This window comes from Rousettus aegyptiacus, unplaced genomic scaffold (genome assembly GCF_014176215.1).
Source record: "Rousettus aegyptiacus isolate mRouAeg1 unplaced genomic scaffold, mRouAeg1.p scaffold_m13_p_2, whole genome shotgun sequence".
Taxonomy (NCBI): Eukaryota; Metazoa; Chordata; class Mammalia; order Chiroptera; family Pteropodidae; genus Rousettus; species Rousettus aegyptiacus.
The window spans coordinates 21,039,137-21,058,618 of NW_023416295.1; the positions used below are offsets into that span (position 1 = coordinate 21,039,137).

Consider the following 19,482-nt stretch of genomic DNA (forward strand, 5'->3'; position numbering starts at 1 on the left):
TTTATAATTAAATATTTATGTAATTAAATATTTAATGAGAATATTAATTTTATATTTAATGTTAAATTATTAAATTTAATATTTAATATAATATTTAAAATGAGAAGGTAGTAAGACAAGAGAAAGGCACTATTTTCAATAGGGTGTTCAGGGAAGCATCTCCAAGGAGGTGAGCTCAGAGGAGAGACTCAAAGGATACGGAGGGTGCTAGCTATGCAAAGAACTGGGTAAGGATGTTCCAGGAAGAAGATGTGTGCTTTAAGTATAGAGGTGCTGGGGTGGGAATGAGCTTGGTATATTTGAGGATGACTTGGAGTAAGATACGGGAAGAATGCTATGAGAACTAAGCAGAGCCAGGTCCTGGAGAACCTGGTCAAGAGTTTGGATTTATTTCTAAGTATATGGTAAGGGGTGGGGGATGGGGAGATGCTGCTGGTCAAGGGTACAAACTTTCAATTATAAGACCAGTAAGTTCTGGGGATCCAATACACAGATTGGTGATCAGAATTAATCCTGTAATATATATTGGTAAGTTGGTAACAGAGTAGATCTTAAATATTCTCACCACAAGAAAGAAATGTTAATTATGGGATGTGATAAAGATGTTTGCTAATGTTATAGCGCTGATTATTTTGCAATATATGTGTGTCAAATAGACATACTGTATACCTTATGCATACACAATGTTATATTTGAATTATACCTCAATAAAGCTGGAAAAAATGCATGATGAGAAGTCCTTGCAGGATTTTGAGCAGGGTGGTAATAACTGTTTAAAATACCATCTGGTTGTTGTGTGGAAAACAGAGCACAGTGGGACAAGGCTGGAAACAGAGTTCAGACAGGAGGCTACTGCCACTGTCATCTGAGAGATGATGGCAGCTATGATCGAGGGTGCAAAGAGGATTAGAAGTTAGCAGATTCAGAAAGAAGAGTTGCAGGATAGGCTTGTCATGATTTAAACTATTGTGAAAAATATGCTAGAAGGGTTTTCTATGTATTTTCTATGTGCAAATATTTTAAACTCTGAAATACAGTTACTCAGCTCTGCTGTGAGAAAATTATATACAAATTATATGCCAGTAAGCTATTTCTCTACATGGCTTCACTGAAGAATTTCCCTGTCCTCATATTTCATTCAAATAACACTTTTGTAGTGTATCTTTAAGTGATCCATAGGTATATGTGTGTATAGGTATATTGTATATGACTGTGCATGTATATAATATTATATCATCTTATATTACTATATTTTCCAATTCCTCTTGATTTTAAAAGTTTCCTTTAGAATTCTTAGGTTGTCAAAACAAGACCCACTCCAGTTGTGAACATATGCCAAACAGAAACACACAAGCCACAAAAAAGCTTACAGACTATCTCAGTAGCAAACACTTTCTAGCACCACAGAAGTCTGTCTTAGAAAAAGGCCTTTTTGATTGTTTTGGCCCTTTGCTCCTTATTCAGGATTGATTACTACCGGATCTTTCCTAGAGCTCTGTTCACAATGGTTTTAAATGACTCAAGCTTTGGCACCCCCTCACTAAAGTATTTGCTTTCGTGAATTCTAAATTTCTCTTACAGAGACTACAACTGTCTCAGAATCAAACTGCCTTCTGTAGTAATTACTGAGCACATGGTATGACTGGAGTCCCTGAAATTCATTACAAAAAAAGTACAAGGGGTGGGTGAGAAAAAGATTTAAAAAAAATTAATCGCAAGAAATGAGCAGGTTCAAGTAAGCCATTGTACTTCTCAGGAAGAAAGATCTGACAGACACTGAGAGAATCAGCCATGGGTTCAGCCATGTTAGATCTTTGCTCATCACCTCTTATTCTTAACACAGGCTGATGCATCAAACGGCCTTTTCGGATATACTTTCAGAAGAGGCCAGTTTTATTGGGGTTTACTCATTTTAAATGCTCTCAGATGCTACGAGAACTTAATTAAATTGCTACCTACACTCAACGAGAAAGGATTTTTAACCTTCAAGGAAAAACCAGTGATCATATACCTACCTTACTGCAATGCAGTATTTTCACAAAAACCTAAGCATTCTGCAATCACAGGAAGCTAAAACTCTCTGACGGAATTATTTAGCAGATAAGTTGATTTTGTAGAATATTTAGCTGTTAGAATGGCTTTTATTTAACACTGACATGACATTCTATACATATAAAATAATCAGATGCACTGCTACTCTCCACATAAATAGCAACATTTACCACCATCTGAATAAATAATACAGATGGAACAATACATATTATGATGTGAAGCTTATATGATTTGTGAGTGCATCAAAACATCGAAATTCTTTTAAAATCTTTGCAAAAGTACTGTGTTTTTTTCCTCAATTTTTACCTTTACTTGTTATTTTTCTTTAAAAGAGCACATCCTTCAGTTCAAAATGAGTTTTGATCATCCCAATACATCTTTTTATAATAAATTTTAGAAATTCATCATAGTACAAATATTCATTTTTTCCCTAACAAAGCTTCATACACCTATTAATTAACCAATTGATTCATTTATCAAGAAGTTACTGAAGAAAACTAAGAGCAGTAATAGGCACTAGGCTTTTAAGGCATTATCCTTTTGGATATAAGGCTTATTTCTATAAGGAGATTTTATAAAAATATCTTATTTTATACTACTGTAAGAATTTAATAAACTGGTCTATTGAATACATTCACTATTTTAACATGATATTGAAATATGATTCATGGTTTTATCTCTACGATATAATTGGTATCTATTCTGCTAGGGCTTGGAATATTTGATTCAAATGTTCAAATATATTAGTTCTCTAGACAGATTTTGCCTTGGTATAACAGTTTAAACTTGCCAGTAGTTTACCAACATTTCTTTCTTATTTTTCCTGAGCATATAGCAGGAGTACATTTCCTAATCTCTTTTGCAGCTAGGTGTGCTCGTATGACTCGGCTCTGACCAATGAAATGTGAGCAGAAGTAATATATTCACTTTTAGATTTAGCTCATTTATAACTCTCATGTGCTCCTCCTTGGTCTTTGTCCTTCTCCCAGCTAAATGGAGACAATGACAAAGTAAAGCCACGAATGAAAGGATTCGGGATTCAGGGTTGACTGTGAAGAAGACAGACAGCCTCCCAACCCAAACACTCACCCAGGACTATTCGACGAGCAAGAAATAAACTTACAACACATTTCTGGATCTATATGTTTTAGCAATTAGCCAATCCTAACTAATATACGTGGTTTGAAGAAAATTATAATGAAATTTTTAAAAGGATGAGACTGATAGAAAAATAGGGTTAAATGAACTAAATTTAGGAAACTATCCCCAATGAATTGCCTGCACAACACACCGATAGCAATTAGAACAACCCGTGGGTGCTGGAGTGGGAGAAATGAGAGAGAAAAGAGGAAAGAGCATGTCCTGAAGTTTATCCTAAATCGCCCTTTCTTGCTCCTTTTCTTTTCTGGTACGGATAGAGCAAAGATGGCTCTGCCTTCAGGTTGGTCCTGCTTTGTGCCCAAAACAGATTCTCACTGTCAGAGAATCTTAGGACAGTCTGACATTTGCCACTGACAAAGTGGAAGCCCTGTCTTTCCTGAGATTGTAGAAGCTAGAAGTCTTTACATAAAGCCTACTTCCTGTCTCCCCAGTCTGTCTTCATCTTCCCCCAGTGTCTTCACCTTTCTTTAAAGGAATAGCTATCCTTCATTTTTATTAATATTAATCTATTTGTTCTTTAACATATATTTTCCTGCCTCCTCCAAAGCTTTGTTTTCTTAAATATTCATGTGGGGATTCAGAATGAGCCACCCTAAGACGTACCTCAGTGGTACACAGATTACTTTGAGCTGAAGGCAACTTTAGCCACAAGCTCAAAAGAAACTTTAGCCTCTTTCTTTAACTATCTAGAAGAATTTGAATTAGGTGCCTTGCACATGAGTGATACCTTCTTTGGACACATCTAAAGGGCAAGGCAAACTTCTACCTACTAGACTTCTGTTCTTATCATCCTGCAATGATCCTTTGAAGCCCACAAGGTACATTACTTCATTTCTAACTCAAGATGCCTCATATATCTCAGATCCCCTTTCTATCTTTGAACCTTTCATGTATGTAGGGTCTCTGACTCTCTCATGTATGGTGGGTTCCCATATATATATACGTATGTATTAAATTTGGTTATTTTATCTTGCTAATCTGTCTCATGTCTATTTGATTATTAAACCAGCTAGAAGAATCTAGCTGTAGAGAAAAGTTTGTTCTTCTCTGACATCCCGTTGTGGTCTCACATACTCTTTTCTTTTTCTGTCCAAAAAAAAAACCAAACAACTAAACATACAAAATAAATGACCAAAACAAATAAACAAACAAACAAATGAAAAAACTCAGCCACCACCATAAAACCTATTTTATAAATCTGCTACCTAGGGGTATAGTTCTTTCTTTTTTACCTACATAATTTTTCATTTATTTACCACTTATGCTTTCAATAATATGTGCTCATTATTTATTATCATTATTAATTATTAGCAATTTATTAAATATTGTGTTTCAAAACTAATAACATGCTCTGGATGCACAAATAGGGAAAAGACAAAACTTTTGCCTTTGAAGACTTCACAGAGCTGGAGAAAAAGACTGAGATGGAAATAATTACACACCGAGATGATTTTTCAGTAGTCCAAATATACTTAAAAGGCTGTGGAAGCCCCTCTTCCCCCAAAGGCACAATTAATACCATTTTGAGAGGCTGAGGAAGAAAGCTTCATAGAAGAAATGGCATTTGAATTAAACAGACATTGGCTTTTGTAAATCAGACAAGGGGAAGACGGATTATTTAGGCAGGAGTTGCATAAATAACAAGGCAAAAATAATGTGAGAAAAGCATGGCATACAGCGAGAAATCATTAAGTTGAGGAGGCAACAAGTAGCCTGCTGTGGTTAGACTGAAGGAAAGGCAGTTGAGTAAAAGGGAGGGATTCGAGGTTGTCTAGAAATGGTTGCTTGGAGCCCTGTTTTAAGGGGTCTTTAATGAGTTTGGACCTTCGTATTATGGGAGCATTTTAAATAGTGAATAAAAATGATCTGACATAGATGAAAAAATATGTGATGCCAGCATGCAGGGAAGTCAGGTTATAAAAGAGTCAGAGGAAGGCAAACTCATCAAAGGCCATTGGAAGATTCACATAAACTGTAGGCCTGGGCTAAGGAAGTAAGAGTACCTAGGCCTTGGAATATGAGGTACCTCAGTGACCATACAACAATTTCCATTCTTCCATTTAAGCAAAAAGCAGATTTCTATTGGCTTTGACTCCATCCCCACACTAAGAGAAGGCCACTTCACCTGGTCTATAAATTTTCTGAAGGCAAACATCTAACAAGATTTGACTCTTAAGACCTCTCACCGTAAGCTTACCTTTTTAAGTGACTTATAGTCATGGCAAGTAAAAGAACTAAATGCACAGAAACCATACCTGGACCACCATTTCATTCTAAGCATTAGAAAAATGCCGTGCTCATTGGCACCAAATTTTCGTCTTTTCCTGTTTCCATTTGGCTAACATGTTAAAAGGCAAGACTTAATAACAGCACCCTCCTAACAAGAACTGCAGCCTTTCAAAGCAGGTGGTGCCCACCTCTGCCTACAGAACTGCAGCCCAAACAATCTGCTCGAAACTGCCGCGGAGAAATCGGTAGAATGTGCTTCTGACTCAGCCTGTTAAGTAGGAGGACTGTTATTGTTATTTTAACTCCTGCCGGAGTATGTGGGCAACTCTCCCTCTTTCTGTCTCTAGTTAAGCATGAGACATCCCTCTTCTAGATCTCATCCCTGGAATAGGTTCTTGCTCACTAAAAGCCAGAACAGTTTGGGGTCCGGGTATGACTGTCAGCTGATAGTACGGATTAGAACAGGCTTTTATAAAGAGACCGTCTGATATCCTAATTTATCAATAAAATTTATTTTTAGAATGTTAAATCAGCCTTTAAAAATTATTCACACAGAGTGCCATGGACCAGGGTGAATCCTGATGAGACAGTAATCAGCACAAGTCAATGTACTTATTTTTGGAGAGGGTGGTGAAAATACCGGGTTTTCTCTCTCCTTTCCTTAACCGTCGGGGTACTGTGGTTCTACTGTTTGTCTTTCTTTTGCCAAATGTTCTCAACAATGCAAACACTCATCAAGTGCTGCTCCTAAGGAATGTTGTAAAAATAAAACAAAAGAAAATTGTCTATTTTATAGAAAATTGTCTTAAGGGATAAACTTCACCCATCTATGAATGATGAAAAGAAATAAACCTATTGTGAAGATAAATCATAATCAGCAATGCCTGGTTGTGGCAAATCTTATTATTAGTTATATAAAAAATTTCATGGAATGAGAAAACGAACATTTTCTGCTCTTTTAAAATGGTTTTCTCATTTCTGTCCCACTAATTTGACCATAATTTTTTCTGTATTTTTGGAACTATAAATTAATATTCAAGATTATTCATCAGTAGAATAAAGTTTCGTCATGATGCTAATATGCCATGTGTCAAAAGGACCCATGAAAGCTCTTTAGCATTCAGAAGCAGCATGTTCTATTAAGACAAATCGAAGGAATCTTCAATGACCATCACTGATGTGTGTTAAGGACACAGTGTGTGGTGAACATCATTCCATAGAAACCCCTGCATACATATTCAGTCCTTGTACAGGTGAGGGTCCACCAAGGTAAAGACAATACTCTAGACACAGCTCAGGGAGTCACACAGTCTCTGCTCTCAGTGGGAGAAGAGGATGCTGAGATGATGTCAGGTGGTGGAAGAGGCTGGTTTTTATAATGCCTTGTGGGCTTTATTCTGACTATTATGGCAAGCCACTGGTGGATTTTGCAAGAGAATCATATCAATTGATTAAGAGTTATAAAAGATGACACGATGTGAACAAGAGTCTATAAATGAGCAAGATTGAGGAGGCTACTACAGTAGTCAAGGTGAGAGTGGATTCAATGATACAAGTAGAAATAATGAAAAATGATCAGATTCTGGACAGGCATGAGGTTGGTACTATATTACCTGCTATGAGCTTAAGGAAGTTAAATAACATCTCTAATAGGTGGTGGAGGCCTGGAAAGCAATGGATCATCAGGGCTGTTTACTACTCTATAATCTTTACATGGGGCTTTTATGTCAAAGAGATGCTGGTATTATAGGAAGACTCAAGTTTTAGAGAGATGTATGAAATTTTCAATTGTAAATTTTACAGAATTAGTAATATTAGCAAATTATTGCAAAAACTTTGGCATTTACAAACCATTTTCACTCTTATTATCCCATTAAGTTTAATACAATTGGCATGATTAAATAATTGTGATTACCTGGTAAAAATGTCAAGATAAGAAAGCAAAATAAGAGATACTTAATAGTCACATTTATGGTATCGCTGAATGAATCTTTGTTGTTCCCAATAGCCTGTTTTCTCGCTCTGGGTAGATATTGTGTCTTCTTTGCTTTTCTAATGTTGGTCCCCTCCATTCACATAAAAGGATCCAAATAAACATTGGCAGAATGAATTAAACAGCTAATAATGTGTCAAATAGGTCAGGTTTCCCCAATTTTTTTCCCTGGTAGGCAGTATAGCTTTGAAGTTTGAGAGCAATGAGTATCAACCAGGCTCTGCAATCACCATATAATTTTGAATAAATTACCTGACATATTTGGGCATAAATTTCCTCATCTGCAAATTTGCAGTGCACTGCTGACCTGTAAGGTTCATATAAAATCTTGCATTTACTCATATTTGCTCAGCAAAGTTTAGTTTATCTCTTCTTTTTCTCCCAACTCTCCCTAAGTAGTAATTCACTCTCTTCAGAAAATAAAACAGCTATGAAAAATTCTATGTATATAAATCTTACTCCTGTATATTGACATTTCTTTTACTTAAACAAATTCTAGAACTATGTTAGAGAACATTTTTTAAAATTCTTTTTAAAAAAAGTTCTTTCATGGTTGTTGAATGGAAGATGAGCAATTGACATGGGGCAAACAAGACAGTTTTAAGTATCTTTTAATTTCCAAGGTAGTATTTACATTGTATTTGGAAATAGTATTTCATCTATGGAGAAATAAAACAGATTTCAATTATTGTGTTATGGGAAAAGCAGTGAATTATGAGTCCCATTATCTAACAAGATCCTTATAGTGAATAAATAAGTGTTTTTCTAATGAGAAAAAAATGAAACCAACAGAATTGGCATGATATCACACATAAATAACTTTGGATTCCTAATACGCAAATTATAAAGATGCTTTGCTAGCCATGCTTAAACTATTTTAACATTAAGTCTTCAAAATGCTGAAAGTTATTTAAAAGTAATATTAAATAATACTAAGCAGTAGATGACTGAAACATTAAACTGAGTCAAGTTCATGACAGAATGAGCCAACCAGATAGATCTTCTCGTATCAATGTAGATGGAGCTCTAAGTATAATGTTACGTGAAGGCAAAGCTGCAAAAGAGTATCTCCAGAATGATGCCATTTATGTAAACTTTTAAAATGTAAATAATTAAATGGCATACTGTTTCATACACATGTCAAAGCATTAGAACACACATAGGAAAGGTTAAATCATCTTCAGGATTGTGATAACTTTTAGGAGGAAAGGAAAGGAAGCAGGGTGAAATTTTGCTCTTTCTGTGATGGTTTCTTTAGAAAAGATCTGAACACCATATTACTTCATAAGGTATATAAATATCTAATCACTAGGTGTTGAACACCTGAAACAAACATAATAGTGCTTGTAAACTATAATTAAAAAATAAATTTACAAAAAAGATTTGAACAAAGCTGAATGCTTATCTTAGCATAATCCATGTGGCTGATACTTAGGTATTTATTATACATTTTCCATATTTCTTTTTAAAAAAATTTGTGAATTTATTGATTAAAATAAAACAATAATGAAAGAAATAAAAACAGTAAAGTATATATTACTATGGCCAATTTAAGACTATATATTCTATATTTCTAATACAAATAAATTAAATTACATTAGAGTCTTCATTTCCTAGAAAAAGAAATCATTTACTTGTATTCTTTCTGTAAGAATAAAACTCTGGTCTTATTGTAAAAATTTTGAATTTAAAAATGTGAAATAAAGAAAAATATTCTTTCTGCTTGGAAACAGAGAATATTTGTAAATAAACATTCCTTTATTTACAAATACAAACATTAAGTAAATGTTTGCCTACTGTGGCTCTTTCAGTAAATGCATTACATTTTTTTTTTCTCCATAAATGTAGATAGAACCAACTCAAAATATAGGTGACTCTGATTGCAAGACACTTCTATCACAACATGAAACTCCTCTCACGGTAACAGCAGGGGCTGGTGTCTTTCGCAGCACCTGCTGCTTCCAGACCCAGGTATACGACTTTGGGCGAAGTCCTGTATCTACTTGCCTCCTCTCTCGCCGCCTCATGCTGTAAAATGGGGATGAGCCCTATACCTACTCACGCAGTTGTTGTAAGGAATAAATGGTTTAATTTATGCATAGTAACTCATATAGGACCAAGTCTGGCATGCAGTAAATGTGGAGAAAATACTATTGGTACCATTAGCCAAAGCAGCGGTGACAGGCCTAGCTCAATCCTCATTCAAAATTAAGTGCTACTTTAACAATCCTAACTCTATAAACTGTAAAATTCATGTGTATCTCTCCCTCATCAAAATGAATTAATATTTATTTACTATAAAAATTTTAAATATGGTTAACAGTTATTTTTCACAATCATGGGCAACTCTTTCATTGCACAGAGGATAGGGGCTTACCGAATTAAGAAAGCAGTAAAGTTTGTTATGTTGTGTTCTCAAAGGGTTGATAATAGGTTCTGGCTTCTTTCTGTAAAAAAAAAAAAAAAAAAAAAAAAATAATTTACAAAATTAATAACCTTTGTACATTAAGTACACACGTAAATATATATCAAACTCAACTAGTGTCTTTCTCTTTTTATATTGGGTAACTAGAAGATCATGAGATAAGTTTCATGGTGGTTCTTTATAGCCATACATTGAGTATTTACAATTGGCTAGGCATTTTTTCAGGTGTTTGGAATAGAGTAGTGAAAATGCTAATGATTGCATATTTTTTCTTGCTTTTTAGCTTCATTCCATTGAGGAATGAAGTATTGCTACATCAGTATTGCATTCAAACAAAACAAAATGTTTAATTGTTTAAATTGTTTTCAGCTAATAAATTGGTGGCATTTGTTTCTTTCCCAAGAGACTATATTCCTCCTGGTAACTTGTTAATTATATCCAGCAAGCCTAAAGGACTGGGCCTCTAGCCCAGTCTGTATTGATTCTTCCCAGTACAGGAGAGAGAGGACTTTTTTTAAAAAAACAATTAATTAAATTTTCTCTATAAGTCTTAAATTTATTTTGACATTCAGCATCACAAAAGTCATTCTGGATTAGTACTCCTGCTTAGAAATCTCACTAGAACAATACAGAAGACTTCTTACTAATATGGTACCTTGAATCAAACACAATTACTAGAAGGCACTAGGGTTGCTTTGTACCTCAAAGCCATTCAGGTGTAATCATCTTCATTTATAGAGAAGACTATAAAGGGCAAAACATATAAGTAATTGCCCTTAAATGCAAGGGGCAGAGTTGAGGCCCATTTTGAAGTGTTGCCGTCTTACAACAGGTGTCTAAATCTATGTATCTCCATGTGCTTTCACCAGGGCCTGTCTGACTTCACCTCTGGTAGGGTGGACTCCATCATATTCTCAAGGAGGATGTTGCTTTACAAGAAGGAGCTCTAAGACTCAAACTGTGATACCTATCAACTCTTCCTCAAGACCCAGCATGAAATGTAAACTTGGAAAGACCAAAAGCACCTTTCAAAGAACAATGCGTGTATGGATACGAGCAGACAAGCATTTGATTCAAAAATAACAAACGCTGACTGGGTCAGGTCCTGTGCTTTTATATTCATTAGTTTAAGTTTAATCTGTGAGCATTTATACATAATAAATAAAAATGAAATGGTAGACCAGCTCTGGCCTTGTTCTGATTAATAGTCTTTGGGTATTTCATCAATGAATGCTTAATAAAATACCGAGCTTTATATTCTCTTTAAAATTCCTTATTTTCCTTAAATACCTTAATATGCATTTTTTTGCACTTCATTGTTTGATTTTCTAGTACACAAATACCCATGTGTGTAAGTATGCAAGATTATATGTGTGTAAGTGTGCAAGATTACATATGTGTGCATGTATCATTTAGTCTAGTAAAAATAAGGGAAAAAAATAATTCTATAAGTAAGGGTCAACAAACAATGGGCCACAGACTAGATCCATCCCGCTGCTGCCTGTTTTTCTAAATAGTGTTATTGGCACACAAACACATCCATCCATTTCAGTATTGTCTATAGCTACACTCATGCTATACTGCCAGAGATGATAGTTATGACGAAGACTGTATGGCTCTTTTTATATTTATATATGACCCAAATATTTACCTTCTGGGTCTTTACAGGAAATATTTACTGATACTTATTATCAAAAAATATTTTCATCATTTGAACGATACTAAAACAATATTTAAAGGATAATATCCCATCTTCTAGTCTTTCCAAAATTAAGTCAAGTTATATATGAATGGAAGTAAAATTCCAGCCTTAAACACTTAATTGCTAATTTCATCCCAACAGAATTTAGAAATTATTAGCCAAAGAATGAAATGATTACTAGAAAATTGAAGATACCCAGTACCTATTAGTAATAAAAATCATGCCCTATTTATCCCTCATCCTAACTTTTGTGTTTTTCTTTTGTTATAAAATGGCCTTTTTTTCCTCTAAACTTCATTTTATGAGAAAGAAATAAACGTCATCTGGGATTTATTTTTAAAAAGCAACTTAAAGCCTATTCTATAAGACACACAAAATTGAATGGTCATTTGAAATTAACAGAGTGTGTTAAAAGTGATAATTTCTATTCCATAAAAAAGGATTAAATTACTTTAGCAAAGGTTTTGTTGATTATTATTTGGCACAGTTTTAGTATTTGATACATTATATAGTGTGGCTGCAATATCCCTAAAACAATATAACAAACATTTATACAGCACTTATTATGTGCTAGACAATGTTCAAAGAACTTTGTATCTATTAATTTATTTATTCTTCACTATCACATTCCAAAACAGATGGCTATTATTATCCGCACTTTAAGGAAGAGACAATCGAGGCCAAGTGTTTGAATGCCCCTCCCAGCATGACAGAGTTAGAAGGTAGCTAAGCCTTCCAGCTACACACCAACTCTTACAGCCCCTGAGAGTTACTTTTAGGTCTTCAACTCTGGTTAAAGATAATTTTAAACATAAATGCTTTGTGGCGCCTCTGATAAGTGGTATTTCTCTGACAGCAACTTTGAACTTATTAGAAATATGATGCATATATGTTATTCAGGATATTCAGCCTCTTGAACAAACTGAAATTTATTCATCTGCAATTCTGCCTCTGTCTCTGCTCCATTTTTTTTTTTTTTCTATCAGGTTTCCTGATGCCACTTACCTGGACCTCTAAAAGCCAGGTCTTAACATTGCCGAGAATTGTGACTGACAACACCTGGCAGAGTCCACCAGTTAACAGCTATATTGAAGGGCTAGCCTGCTCACGACAGAGAACAGGAGGTGGTGCGCTGGCATCAGGAAGCTGAGGAAATCAGTTAATAAGGAACCCAAGCTATAAACAAAATAAATTTTATCCTAAGATAAATAGGATGTGCATACAATGCTCTTAGGCTACATATAATACATTTATCTGTTGGCATATTTATGTGCAAGTTATGTGACACCTAGAACATTGAAGTTAGAGTGATAAATTCATGCTTACTTTTAGAATCTTGTGAAAAAAATATTGCCGAGGTACGGGTTTCTCAACTATGTTAAAAACCCATGTTTCATTAAGCAACAGAGTCAAGATAAAATCTTCCCTGGATTGCTAGGAGGGATATACTACTAGCATTAACCCTTGAAACACATTCTAGCCTGAGTATCATTTGGTTATTTTTCAAGTTTTGATAAACCTGTCAGATAAACTAAATACTGAGATGCTTGAAGTTGCTGGAATTCTGAATAGCTGAAGGCTAAACTAACCTCATTGGCTAGCATTAGCCTACTCAGTTAGCTCTCAAATAAACAATAAAAATGTTGTTCTCCATCTCCTCTACCAATCTGCTTTATGAGATTTTGAACAGTTCACGTAATTCACTGCACTTGTCCACGTTAACAAGATTTCAATGACTGAGAACTGAATTTCCAACACTCTTGGGAAAATATTCACAATTCAAGCAGTCTTTAAATAGGAGAGCAGTGGCCAACAAAAAAGCGTCTAGTCTAACACACTGCTAAACCGTTTCTGCTCCCTAAGAGATTTACAAACAGTTTATTATCACTTCTAATTTGTTAGTAGTTGAAAACCATGCTGAACCAAAACCACTGATAGAGAAAGATAAAGATATTCTTCCTTCATTGGGGTTGGCTTTTAGGAGAAAGTAACATTTCTTGCAAAGCAAACATACTTCAAAATATACATGAAAGAATTAAGGACGCTTAACAAAAGGCATGATGAGATTTCGAGTAGCTACTCTGGGGTAGGAGTCATATTCCTTCCTTTTTGAAAAGGGTTCTGAGAAGAAATAATGTTTGGGGAAACCAGCTAAAAACTTATCTTGCTAAATTGTTAACACATGCTGACTCTGACTGACTATGTCTCGATATAACTAAATATTTTATTTTATAAATGAATTGACACTGCAAGTAGAGACCCTTGGTGAGTAAGGGGGCACATGTGTCAGTGTCTTATTTATAGAGTACACTGTTGTTTTCTGCTCAGAATCAGAATATATCTGAATAACACTTCTCTGCTTGACAGAAAGCCATCTGTTCATTTGTTTCTAATTTTCATACACATACTAACCATTTTTAAAATGGTAGAATAAGTTAATGCAGATATGCCGGTTCGTGTGGTATAAGGAGAAGGAACTGAGGAAGGGCACAATCAGGCTGCCACAAAACTTAATGATAAAAACTAAATTTCTAGACTGGGCCTCAAAGGCTTCTACAGGGAGACGACACTCTACTTTTTCAACTTTATCTCCAATGTCTACCATCACAAACCCTCATCCCTTCTTTGATGAGTTCTTTTTGTAGACCTATTAATTGCCCTTTTCATTTCAGCTTCATAGTTTACTTCTCTCCTTCTGCAAAGTTCTTTTCTTTCTTTTTTTCTTCTCTTCCTCTCTCCCTGCCCACCCCCCACCCCCACTTCACTCTCAAAGGTTTGTCACCTTCTAGTTGAATTGCAGCTCTCTTCTACGTGAAGTCCTACCCAACAACCTCCAGGAATGTCTCTGTCTACCAGTGTATGGCTCTTGTTTCTATCACTTATTTGGCTGTCACATGAACTACCTTCTATTGTTAATTAAGGATCCTTGAAAATGGAAGAAATTCACGTCCCTGCTCCCTTCACCTTTTTTCTGCTTTATTTCAATCCTAGAAGACACTGGTTTCTATATAACATATGAATTTTTTGTTTTTCCCATAGTACTTTGAATTCAAAATGAACACAAATGAAGGACAACAAATATTAAACAGAGTATACAATACACTTCAAATGAGGCAGGGGCCATTTTCTTTTGTAGTTACTATGCATTCCCGATCTGGTAGCAAGTACTTGAATAAATACTCATCAAATGAATGAAAAAACTGAAGTATGTACTACAGAAAACAGAAAAATGTGCCGATGCTTTAATTTTGTGTACATGAACTCCTCTGATCCAAGTAGGGAAATCTCCTTATCTACCTGGCTTACCATTTCCTGATTTAAAAGTGGTTGGTTAGGAAAGGTTGAATGAATAAACAAATGAAAGAATGATAAGTTTATTTTTCTAAACATTCTGATTAGAATGTGATTAAATTAAATCTTTAAAATAACACAAACTTCGGATACGGAAGCTGTATTGGAGCTCTGGGCTGTCACCTTTTAGCTGTATAATAGTGGGCAGACCTTCTAACTTCTTAGATCCTTAGTTTTATCACCAGTAAAGCAGAGATTATTAATGAGATTGCCGTTATAGAGTTGCTGCAAAAATTAAATAAAGTCATTTGTAGAAATGCGCTTCAACAATTGTGGGGAATTGCGATGTGTCAGTATCAGTCTTCAAATAGTATATCTTCACCACTCGGCACCACTCTATGCCCCTGTGAAGAGATTATTAACTTGAGCAGAATTCATGCCAATATGTGGTTTCTTAGCTTCAACCCTTCACTTTAGTTTTGCTTAGCAGTTAAGTGTCTTGTAAATTCTGAAGGCATAGGCTGTCTTTGAGAAGGATCGTGCCAGAGAAAGACAGCATCTCATTCACTAATAGTCCCAAGTTCACCTGCTGGGAACCATCTGTCGACCTGCAGCAGCATACAGAGATTTCACGGCGAAGGCATTTGGCTGACCCTGGAGACAGAGCACCAAGCTATTTCCGAGGTTACCGTGAGCACTCAAATTCCAGCTGTGGTCTAAAGAAGTCACAATTCAGCTGACTGATGATGTTCTTTGCCTGAGCTCCCACTCTCTCTGAAGGTGACATTCCTCACTACCAGATAATTGGAAAAGGCATGTATTTAGAAAAGAGGACTCCACCAGAGAGAGAGGAAAATACACACTACGCTGCAGTCATCTGACCAGAAAAATAAAATTCTGGCAAATCTACTTTTAGCCTGAAGAGCTAAAAGCAATAGAAGCAGAGGGATTTCATCAGCTCGCTGGAGTCTTGGAGAAGAGTTTACAATTAAGGGTGATCTCCAGCAGATTCAGATTCTTCAACTTTTGCTGCATATTGTTTAAGAGGCAAAGCATGATAACTTAATTAGCACAGTGGGGACTAAGTTGGCACCTCCCCCTCCCCTTTCTGTAATGCTCATCTGAAATATCTCTGTTCCTCCCCAAGTTATTTTCTTAACAGTGGCAGCCAACATTTTATTACTGAAAAAATTGCCAGTAATGATCTGTTTTAAAAAGTGAAGATTTCTTAATTGAGTGAGAATATTACTTGCTGGCTACAAGGATACATCAAAATGAAAGCTAATCTTGAAATATATCAGAATCTACAATATTAGCACTCCCAGGTATTCTAGAAGTTCTATAACAATACTCATGCATACATGATATGATAATTCTCCCATCAGTATCTTAGAAATATTGAGACACACAAGGATGTATTATTAAGATTTCACCAAATAAAAGGGGAGGACTTGGCATAGAGATGCTGGCAACAAGGAAAAAAAAAAAAAAGTTTTCCTCCCCATAAATAGACAAAGAAGGAGGCAGATGTCTGCTGGGAAGCTCTTTAAAATGTTTTCCCTCTCTTTTATTATTCTGTCGGGGGCCATGCAATTCCCCTTCTTTGTGCTCTTTTCAGAATGGTGTTCTATTATTAAGCTTTATTTAATTGGCTTAGATTTAAGTAGACACCACTGGGAGGAAGGGCAGTGAGAACGCAGGAAGGAGGTGGGCAGAAACCAACACGGGAGGCGGGCATGGGCGATAGGGCCCGAAGCCAGACATCAGGGAACCCACAGTCCTGCCTTTTATCTAAAGCTCCTAGTGGCCACTTAACATCTATAATCAAGCCACGCATGTCTGATTTATACAAAAACATATGAAAATAAGATTAAGTCTAAGCTAAAAAAAAACAAAACAAAACAAAAAAAAAACCAGCAAGTGAGCCAACGAAGTTGCAAATATTCCAGCTGCTCTAATTACTGTTGTTCCGAAGGAATGTGAGGGCTGCCGGCGCCTTGCTTGGGTTCCTCTGGCCTCCCCCTGGGACGACATCATCCGCTTTTGGTATCTGCGGGCACAAACGTTTGCTTCAGAGGTAGGGTTTCACCCTCACGCTCTCAGGATGGTTTTTAGAGCGACTCTCGGCCCATGAACAGTCGACAGTCTTTAAACAGAATTGTTGACTTTGAAAATGTATTATTTTTTAAAGTTGTGGCTCTGAGTAATTACATTACAAAAAGTCACATTGAGAGCCTTAGAGTGATCTAATGCCACATGTGGGGCTACTGTCCCCCAATCCCACTGGCTGCCACCATCTCTCTGATCTTCCCAAAACTGTGAAGGCCAACAACCTGCTCGGTGAGTGCCCCCTGCACCTAGTGACTTGCATTATTTCACTTTTGCGGGAGCTTTGACTTTAAGGATTTTAGAGGTACCTTCTTAGTGAAGGAGTACAGATCCCATATAGCAATTTGGTTATTTATAACTTATTTACGATTCTACTTTTGTCATCTCATATCCATCCTATTAATGTAATGCAAAGCTGAGAGTCATTCTGTTAAAAGCAAACACATGCAGCTAAAAAAAGGGGTGCAGGGAACGGTTAAAAGAGACTGGAAGCCATTTGTGACTTTCTTTTGTCTCATGTTTTGGGGGTCTCTATCTAGTTAGTGTGAACTGAATATGTTTCCCTCTGCATTTCAAGTCTGCTTCCAGTTCTGAAACTACTCACTGGTTCTTTGGAGATTTCCTGGAGATCATATCAGGGGGATGAGCGCCTGGGGTAACAGAAGGTAATCTTACCCATAGCTTTCAGAAATGGACTGAAAACTGTTACCATCGCGATGATTTGAACTTCAGTGTTGCTGGGTGGTGATAACGGTGCAGAAGTGTAGTTAGCACTTTCCCTCAGTTTTTCCTCTTTGACGCAGTGAAGAACCAGAGGTCAGTGAGATTCAGTATATTTTAGAAAAACAAAGGATGGCCCAAGGAGGGCCATGGTTTTAGCGAAGAGCTGTAACAACAACCACAACCACAACAACTAACCAACCGACAACACCACAACAACCAACTGATAACCCAGAAGTCGGAATGTCTGCCTTATGTTTGGGCTGTGATGGGTAGTTCCAAAGGCATTTCAAGGTGATTGGCACGTGAGGTCATTTTGACTGACACTTGGCTGCTTGCTAGGTACTCTTTGCCTAGTGCCCATGTGCATTCTCTGGACGGTCTCTAGGCTGGGCCCTTATTCCTTCGTTCCCCTGTCGCTCATGTCTGACTAGCTACCTAACAGTAGAGCATAGATTCATGAGATCCTGATATAACTTTAAAATAACACTAAAATCAGGATACAGATTTCTATTCAACTGTTTGTAAAACAAAACAAAACAAAACCATATAACTAGCTTCTAGACCAAAATATAAGAACTTTTAACTGTCAGAAGAGAGTTAAGGATACTCTGTCCTCAACATTCCCTTAGAAACTTGTTCTAACACGATGTGATGCCTTAAAGAAGCCCACGTGCTATTATCATAAAAGACACCTACCATTCATTTCTCGCCGCGCCCTGAAATGCAGTGTTGACTGTGTGTAGCATTGCCTAATAGTCTCTAAAGTTTCAGTGTACATATAAATGTCTATTTAATAGCTCTCTCATTCATTTGACAAATTACTTGCTCTGTTGCCTTCTTGAATAACACAGTCAGCTTCCAATGGAGACCACAGGAATACCACTTATGCCATTATGTGGCCACTGAAAAACTCACAACAGTCCCAGGGGAAATTTCCCATTTTCGAATTTCCCAGAGAACTGGTTTTGAGCATTATACAAATGAACAGTCAATTCTCTTAAATAATTGATTAAATAATTCAAATCCTTTTTCCTCAAAAAGAAATAATCTGTGAAGATATTTTAAAAGAAATCATTGTTATTATAATTAAGCCTCCTTAAGCCAAGTTAAATTTTTTAATCTGATGACTTCATAAGTGAAATGCAAACTTTTTTTTTTAATACAACAAGAGTAATAACTATAAAATGTGTTTTCTGGTCACTCTCAAAATTGCAAGCATTGATTATATTTATTATATTGCCAAAAGGTTTGAACTCTTTTCAAGTAAAAGCCTATGTCTGGAGATTTTTTAATTGAGCAACTCATCCAGTGAAACCATTGAATGAAACGAAGCATAATTCAAGTGACATAACACACATATCATAGAGCCATCTCTTTTAGGCACAAGTCTTATAAAAACTCATGTTTTTTAGAAGCCAAACAGACCTGTCTTCCACCTCCTTTATAGGGTTATGCAGAGCTCTTTAATTTTTCTTTTCTTTTTTCTTTTTTCTTTTTCTTTTCCTTTCTCTATCTCTCACTTTCTCCCTCTCCCCCTCTCTCTCTTTATGGTAGTAATACATGCTCTTAAGTTTTAGGGTCACTTTACATAATGAAATATTTGGTTTTCCTTTATAATCTCTGCTTATTAAATTATAACAGCTAGAAGCATTTTTCTCATATTCACGCTATTTCTGCCTGTAAAGTGTTACCTCTGGAAGCTTCTTTTAGAAAAGTGTCAGACAGTGTGCTCAGCAAGGGAGGCTCATGTGTTATACTCTGTTCATTAAAAGTCTGTAATTTTGTTGATGACCGTGG

General features: G+C 36.0%; 1 protein-coding gene across 37 annotated transcripts in view; it reads right to left on the reverse strand.

Moving 5' to 3' along the window:
• Positions 1-19,482, reverse strand: part of MAP2 (microtubule associated protein 2) — a 244,607-nt gene that overhangs the window by 76,907 nt on the left and 148,218 nt on the right. For all 37 annotated transcript variants that reach the window (XM_016132295.2, XM_036235956.1, XM_016132315.2 and 34 more), the window contains one exon: positions 9,813-9,882. The gene's annotated coding sequence lies outside the window, so the exon portion shown is untranslated. The remainder of the gene's footprint in view (positions 1-9,812; positions 9,883-19,482) is intronic.